The sequence below is a fragment of the Passer domesticus genome, chromosome 3 (assembly GCF_036417665.1).
Source record: "Passer domesticus isolate bPasDom1 chromosome 3, bPasDom1.hap1, whole genome shotgun sequence".
NCBI lineage: Eukaryota > Metazoa > Chordata > Aves > Passeriformes > Passeridae > Passer > Passer domesticus.
The window spans coordinates 6,104,797-6,112,796 of NC_087476.1; the positions used below are offsets into that span (position 1 = coordinate 6,104,797).

The 8,000-nt window shown below is 40.8% G+C and overlaps 1 long non-coding RNA gene across 1 annotated transcript; it reads left to right on the plus strand.

Annotated features, from left to right (window-relative positions):
• The first annotated feature begins 231 nt into the window (after nt 1–231).
• LOC135297873 (uncharacterized) lies at nt 232–4,128 on the plus strand. Its single transcript, XR_010359800.1, has 3 exons — nt 232–417; nt 2,606–2,740; nt 2,839–4,128. It is a non-coding gene; the product is annotated as an uncharacterized LOC135297873 (long non-coding RNA).
• The last annotated feature ends 3,872 nt before the right edge of the window (nt 4,129–8,000 follow it).

Here is an 8,000-nt window from a genome sequence, read left to right on the forward strand (position 1 = left end):
CAATGCTCATGGGTCCAGGCCATCTCACCTGACTCTCAAACCTGCAAGGGTGATGTATGTAGTTTGTTAGATCAGGCTCCCTGATGCTGTCAGATTATTTATTTTATAGATGATTCAGGAAACATTGCAGGAGAATACCTCCATTCAACACGTCACAGAGGTAGGATGAACACACCCATGTGACACCTGTGCAACTGAAAACCCAGCTAGGAGCTGAGAGACATGGAATCACAGAATGGTTTGGGTTGGAAGGACCTTGCTCCAATCCCTGCAGTGGGCAGGGACACCTTCCACTAGACCAGGCTGCTCAAAGGACGATTCAGCCAGGCCTGGAACACTTCCAGGGATGGGGCAGCAATCACTACAGATGCTACTGTCTCTCTGAAGTAGACTTAGAGGAATTCTCTGGAGGAACTTGTAATGCTTTTGCTAGTCATGCAATATTTTATCATAGAAAGAAATGTTTCCCTAGTGCTGAATGCCTTTAAGATATGACAGCCCCTGTGATTTGTTAATATTTACTATTTTGATTAGTTTAATACTTTAACAGATACAAGAAGCACCAAGGGGGAAAATGACATCCCACCATGGCCAGAGATGAAAGATGCAGTAATTTAAAATAAGAAATAACATCTCAGACCCATTGTCTTTAGCTTCTGTATTGCCTCTAAAGGCTTATCCTCTTGCAAAACCCTTGCCATAAATTAAATACCTTCTCCACCAGCTGTAAGCAGGAAAAGATGATTTTGAAAGCTGTTCTCCACTAGAAGTCATAGAGAAAATGTATATTCAAGCTGGACACAAAGTTGTGTAGGACAGGGACCAGGAGCCAGGTGCTTTGGGGCTGCAATATCTTGATGCTGATCCTGTCATCTCTGTAATACATCGAACATTTTTGTGCTAGAGAAAGGCAGCCTCTCTTTTTTTAAATGCAAATGCTATAAAAATTAACTCTCATTTGTAATACTGACCCAGCACAGTTTTCTGATTAATAAAAAAAGTCCTGTCTTCCTCCAACATATTGATTGCTCTCAAGAGTAAAACAATTGAATACTCCCTTATCATCAGGAGTGAAGTCATCTAAATTTTGCTTAAGGATGCTTTTACTATTTGCCTCCAGATACTTTGAACCAAAGTTCTCCCTGGCTATTTATTCTTTGCCTAAAACAATGCCTCCTTCAATTCTTATGCTGATGTCATCTGAGGCATTCAGGATGTGCTTACAAAAACTGATGGATTAAACCTCACAATGACCCTGGAAAACAGAGAATTATTATATTTCTGACTTGGTAGAGTGGGGAATTGAGAAGGAGCAAAAAAAATCTCTTTACCCAAAAGACAGCTACATACAATCTTAGCAGTGGAAGGCCTTAGCAAACAGAGCCATTTTTTTTGTTCTCTGGACTTCAAGTCCATTTTCTAGCAGTAATACAACACTTTTCCTCCCCTATGTAATACTTTCCCCTCTTCCTTCAAACATCTGTCCTTGAACCTCCTGCCTTGCTTAAATGCGTTATAATCCTTAGTTTCAATATTTCAGTCAAGTCATCCCAAAAACAGACACTTTCAAGAGTAAGTAATTCCATTTTGAATCATCCCCTTTTGTATGTGAGTCATTCTTCCCATGTATCATATTTGCAGTCAGATGCTTTGTGCTTTCCAGCTGAAAAGTACCTCTAGTCTCAGTAATTATTTAGGAATCAGTATCTGCTTGCTATATATTAGTGAGGGAAAGCTTCCAGATATTCTCAGAAGCTTTCTTGCATTTTCATCACAGCCAATTCAATGGCAAATCTGATTTTTATTCATATAGAATAAGCATGTCAAGTTTTGAATCCCACTACAGTCTTTACAGCAAGCCTATACCAAGTATTCAGCTTATCCCATGTTTCCATTGTCTTCAAAAAGCACTGGATCAGGGAGGGATAGAGCTGAGATTTTGGAACAGATTTTCATTAGCATAAATAGAGTGAGGTGCATAACCTGAGGCAGTTTGCATGCACAAGTATCATGGCTGTTCAAAACCCTTGAGGATTAGAAAGTCTCTTCCTAATGCCCAGTGCAGTAAAACAATCAGATCCACACCTACTTTGTGGGAAGTGTGTCTGGATGGGGTGGGAGTGCAAAGGGGAGTATATGCTGTAAACTCACAACTGAATTTGCTTCACAGCAGCTGCCCTGTGTAGAGAAGCCTCTGAATTTATAGCAAAGGCAAATAAAGTGTATTCACCACTCTGCTGTTTGCTGTGACCATTTTAGATTGGACATTGGAGTTCAAAATTAAGGTCTTGCCATCCTGTTGGCAAAGTCTTGGTATAAATATGATATTTCCAATGTCTATGTAAAATAGTACATCATGGTTCTTTCAATATCCTGTAAAATTATTGTCCCATGTCACATCTGTGTCCTGCTTTCTGCCTTGTTTTGTTTTTAATCCCAGGAAGAGAATTCACTTAAAGCTTGAAGTTTTGGGAAAAGAATAAGAATTTATCAAATTCAGCAGAGGAACTGGATGCTTTTCCTGTAACCTAAAAGTTTATGTGGGATTTTGACAGCTAGAGGAAAAATTATTTCTCCTTTCTTTTAAACCTGTCTCTCATCTCAGGAATTGAAGCTTCAAGGCTTTGGGCAGGCAAATAATGCCAGAGGCTATTCCAGGAGCACCCTGCAGTGACTTAAAGGACACTTGGCACACCCCGATCACCTTCTCCAGAGTGCTGCTAGAGGATGCTCAGCTCAGGTTGGCCTTGGTGTCTCAGCCCAGAAAATCCCCATCCCTGTTGTTGCATGTATAGGAAAGGCTGACTGATTAAATAATTCTTCTACACCATTCTCCAGGTCCTGTTGGAACAAATGAGACAGAAAGAAGCCCCAAGAATGCCTGAATTAAGAACAGCAGGGTTCAGTACTTGGTACCCATTTGGAGGGAGGGGAAAGTGAAACAAGATAGCAGAGGCAGATATGCAAAAAGTTGCCTTTGGCATCAGGGAGTCAACAGATTGTGAAATATAGCTCGGGAGAAATGTGGGCAGAGGGAATTTACTTTAGCTCATGGCTGGGACTAATTTGTGTTGTTGTGGTGTTCACACATCTGAGCCCACCTGACAGAAGTCTGCATCTCTCCATGCCTCAGTAGTAACTACACAGCATCCTGTAAATGTAAATGCATAAGACAGGCTATAAATGTCTATTTGGTGTTTCTAGAGCCTGTTGTTATTTTATCATGTGTTTGATACATAGAGGTAATACCTGGAGCTGGTACCACCCTAGTTCAGGTGAGACAAGCACAAAGCAGGCTGAATCAGGGAGTCAGTCCTTTCCCCACTGCCAAGCACAGGACAAAGATTTGCTGATCAACCACGATTTTTGGTTGATCCATTTTCAGCAAGTATCTTTTGCATCAGCAAGTCCTGCCTCTTCAAAAATTAAACTGTTTTGCACAAGTGTGTCCCTTTTGATCACAAATAGGTGAAGGCAACTGATGTTTGTTCAGTGCTCACAACTTGGCTTGAGCTGTGCAAAAGCTGTGCTGAAATCTATGCTCTGCCCACTTTGCAATTAAGATTTGAACCTGCACTTTCCTATTTCTTTGGAAAGTTTCCTAGCTGTTTAATTGCTTTTTTCAATTTTTTTTTTACCAAAGAGTTGTATCTGCCTAGCTGGAGTTAGTGTCCTGCTGTTGAAGTGCCTGTGTACATGTCAGTCCTCCTATAACAACAGCTGCTCACATGGCCAGCAGGAAACAAGAAAACCCCTTAGGCACAAAAAAAAATTAAAATATTGAAGGACTTCTTAAAAGTGACCCAATTGACTGTATGAATTTAGGCAAGGTCTAGTCACTTCTTTAAGGTCTGGAGGGGAATTGAAATCTGCAGAAGAAACACTCTCCTGACAGCTGGGATCTCCCTGCAGGCAGAGCGAAGGTGCAGGGTATGGATCTCATCAAAGACAGGTTTGTGCTCATCCATGCCTTGCCAGTTCTGCTCACTTTGATGATAAAATTCCTTCTCGCTGCAATTTCAAGGAAATGGGGAGAAAACACACCAAATACTTTGGAAAATGTCACTATGGCTTTTCGAACAATTTTGTGTTAAGGAGGCAATGTTTTGTCTCTAAAGGGGATTTGCAGTGTTTCAACCAATACTAAATAGGAAGCTAAACCAACCTGTCACTAAAAGTAAAACGTTGACTCGTGTTGACGTTTGAGCCAAAACTCGTAACAGGCCTTGGGAAGAACAGCTAAGATCTCATGCATCTGCTTCCTATCTGGAGGTAGAGGTTATTAACTTTGCTTTACTTTTGACTATGATAAAAAAAAAGGAGAAGAATTAGCACCAAAAATATAAATTAGTTAAAAATCACAAGTCTCCTCATATTTATAGTGCCTCTCACAGAGAAGAAAACTCTTGATAAAACTGTTAATATTGCCACAGAATCATAATGCTCATTTTTTTAACCGTTATTAATCCCATTCAAAGAAAGAAAGAATTCAAAGTATTCCTATTGTTAAATGTGGTGAAGTGGAGAAATGCTAAGAATTCTGCTCCAGTATTATTCACTGTTTTCAACAGCTAAAATAACAACACCCAAACTCATGGACAAATCTGACATGGAGACAACTTTTCTGGCCCTGTAACTGATGATTTAGAGGATTATAAAGTTCTGAGAGCTGCAGATGATACACATCAACTGTGTTGAGGAGACAACCTAGGAATATTAAAACCTGAAATACACATTACAAGTGACAAGCTAATCAGTCTTCCATAAAACTTAACACAGCTCTCCAAGGAAGAGCTGCAGTCTTTAGGAAAACATCTCTCTAAGATATCTGTCAGGGGAAAAAATAAAGAACAACTATTTCCATGAGATTTGTGAAGGTTAGAAAATACAACACTTCTACTAAGTCCTGGAATACATGACCACACAGTGGTAATAAAGTGTCTGTCTCAGAGCCTTAGTTTCCCAAACTCTGTTGGAGGTGACTGAGACTCATTTCTAAAGCTTTCAGCTGGGATGTTTTATTTAATGGGTTTTGTTGTGTGGGAACTGATCAACACCCATGATATGATAAGGTCTGCCACTTAATTGGGAAATGGTTTGACTTAATGAATTTGAGCTCAGCCACTGCCAAGTGCTATCAGAGGGTGAAATCAATGCACCAAAAAGCCCCACCAAACATTGTGTTATGGAAATGGGTGGCAGGATCTGCCTGGATCAGATTCTGGTGGACCTAATATGAGAATCACATGGTGAGGTTTTGTGGTTGGAATTATGCAGAGAGTCAGTCTAGGTGATCTGAATGGTGCCTCCTGGCCCCAGCAGATATTAAAACAAGGGATGTTTTGATCTCTGTGTTGTTTAAAACTTATTTCTTGTGTCTGTTTTCACACTGTGAGTGCAAGGTATCCACTTGCACTCATATTTGTGAGCTCTTAGCCCTCTAATCAAGATCCTGCAAATGTTGTCTTTGGGAATGGGGCTAAATGTATTCAAAAATGTTTGCAGGAGCAGGCATTAATCAGAGCAACCCTTTCTAAAAGGACTGCATTTAATTAAATTAATTATGTTTCTTTGTATTTAATTAATTCCATGCTTCAGGGTTTCCACTGGAGGCCTAGAGAAGCCAGGAAGATTTTTTTTCCCACCTTTGATGAACAACTTGGCTGCTGATTTTTGGTGTTTATTTTTCCCCTATTTTACTCAGATTCATCACAGATTGGCGGCACTCTGGCATGGGACATGAGGTCAGGGGCACTGCTGCTTCCCTTTTGATTTCTTTTTGCTCCTGTGCTCAGGTTTAAACTGCTCATCAGTTGCAGGGCCAGAAAAATCTTCTCCATATCAGATTTGCAGCAATTTTGTGCATTGGGTGGATTCCTTGGGCATGTTCACCTGACCAGTGTCCTACAATTGAAAGTGCCAAAATCAATGGTGATGATTTGAGGCTGTTCTGGTCTCATCATGTTCAATACTATAGTTTTAAGGTTGTTTTGCTTTCTCGTGTCATAGATTTAATTTTTAACTTTTTTTTTTTTTTTTTTTTTTTTTTTTCTTTTTTTTTTTTTTTTTTCTGAGTGTTTGGCAATGTAGCCAATGCTGTTTGGATTTGTGCAGAGAAAAGGCCCTTAGGGGACCTCCCAGGCTTAAGCATCTGCTACACCTGCTCACAGAGGAGTAGATTCTGTTACCCAGGTGATGCTCTACAGTCTGACATCCCTGAGATAGCTGAGCCTGAAGTCAGAGCCTAAAATTGTTTTCATAGTTTGTGGGGAAAATGCATCTAACAAAAGGCAAAACACAGAAATGACAGCTAGCCACAAATTTAAAGAGATTGTAATGCTGGGCTCAATAAAGATAGGTGATATATTTAAAAAAATTATAGGCTCCCATTACAGTTTATAGCAGTCACCATCCTTTTAAGGGCTTCAACCCTGATCCATGGGGAAGAGCTGGTCCTTGCTGCAGAGGGAGAATTCAGAGCAGAGCCAAGGATGGAGGGTGGGATCTCCTCATGGCTGGCATGAAAACAAGCAGGAGACCATTTCTTGTTCTCCCTCCATGTGACAGGGCTGCATCAGAGTGCTCAGCTTGAAAGAAAACTGCATGATGAGAGCTGGGACAAGGAGGTATCCAGGAATGGATAGGGCTTTGTGGTGACCATAATTAATTAGGGCTGTGACAAACTACTTTGTTCAGAAGTGCAAAGTAGAATTAGTATACTGATAACAAAACATGGCTTTATTTTTTTTTTAAATAAAGCATGTTATTGACCATAGGCTTTAAATGTGGGCTTTCTACTTTGCTTTTAATTTGGTTTTTTTGTTTTATTTTTTTATTTGATGTGCATCAGCACAGAGACACGTTCTTCAGAAAGTCCCTAAGGAAAGGTCAACATCCAAGACTACCTTTGATGTGAATAAAACATGGATGGAATTGCAGAAATGCCTTAAAATAATTCTGTGTACAGGACAAAGCTTGGCTCCCACTGGGACAACTGAGATTAAAACCAATGTCCTTAGAGTGAGGAGCAGGGGCCTGCTGGAGCCTCAGGGCCCAGGACAATGCTCTGGCTGTCCATGTAAGGAGAGATCAGCACAGCTCCTCAACAGTCCATCTTTCTGGGTTCTACCCTGTGGAAACCTTAATTATCAGACAGGTCTTGCTGTGAGTTAAGCCAGGACCAATGTCACTAGATCTTCCTTCTCAAAATCCTCCCACCCTCAGGTAGAGAGGATGACAGAAATGTTCTGACACAAGTACTCTGTGGTTCAGCTCACAGACTGGGCTGGGATTGCAAATGCTGTGATGAGGCTCAGTGTAGAGTGTTCCAGGGCTTGCCTGAGATCAAAGGCTGTGTCATTTTTCTCCCAGAAATATTGGTCTGTGGGGGAAGGAAAATGATTGCTGTTAGTGCATCCTGTCAGGTGTCACTTGCAGGGTTTTTCTGTTCTTAGGGTTCCCTATTGAAAAAAAAAACCAACTTTCCTGGCTCAAGTGAATTTTCTGCAATAAAGGTAAGCAGAAAGTTGTTTTGGGTTTTTTTTTGGGTTTTTTTTGGGTTTTTTTTTTGGTTTTTTGGGTTTTTTTGGGGTTTTTTGTTTTTTTATCTTCTGGGCCAAATTGTGGAATGAATGAATTTCCCCAGGAATTAATGAACATCACAAGTCTCACTGTCCTCTGGTGAAATGCAAGACATCTACCTTTGTGGTACCTCCTTCAAGATATGGGACTTGAAAATATTTCTTTGGGAAAGCAAAATCCCCTATGGCACACAGGTGTCTGCTGGGGAAGAAGAGACACAGAGCAGATGACAAACACCAGTCATGTCTCTCGTGGGTTCCTGGAAGGTGGTCTTGCATTGAGGTGAGGACCCCAGCACAAAAAACATCCAAACATACCATCCCAGGATCTACCAGCCCAGCACTGCCCCAGCTTTGTACCAAAGCCACAAGGGAATTCTGTCTTAGTAACAGGATGCCCTCTTACTCACAGCCTCAGCA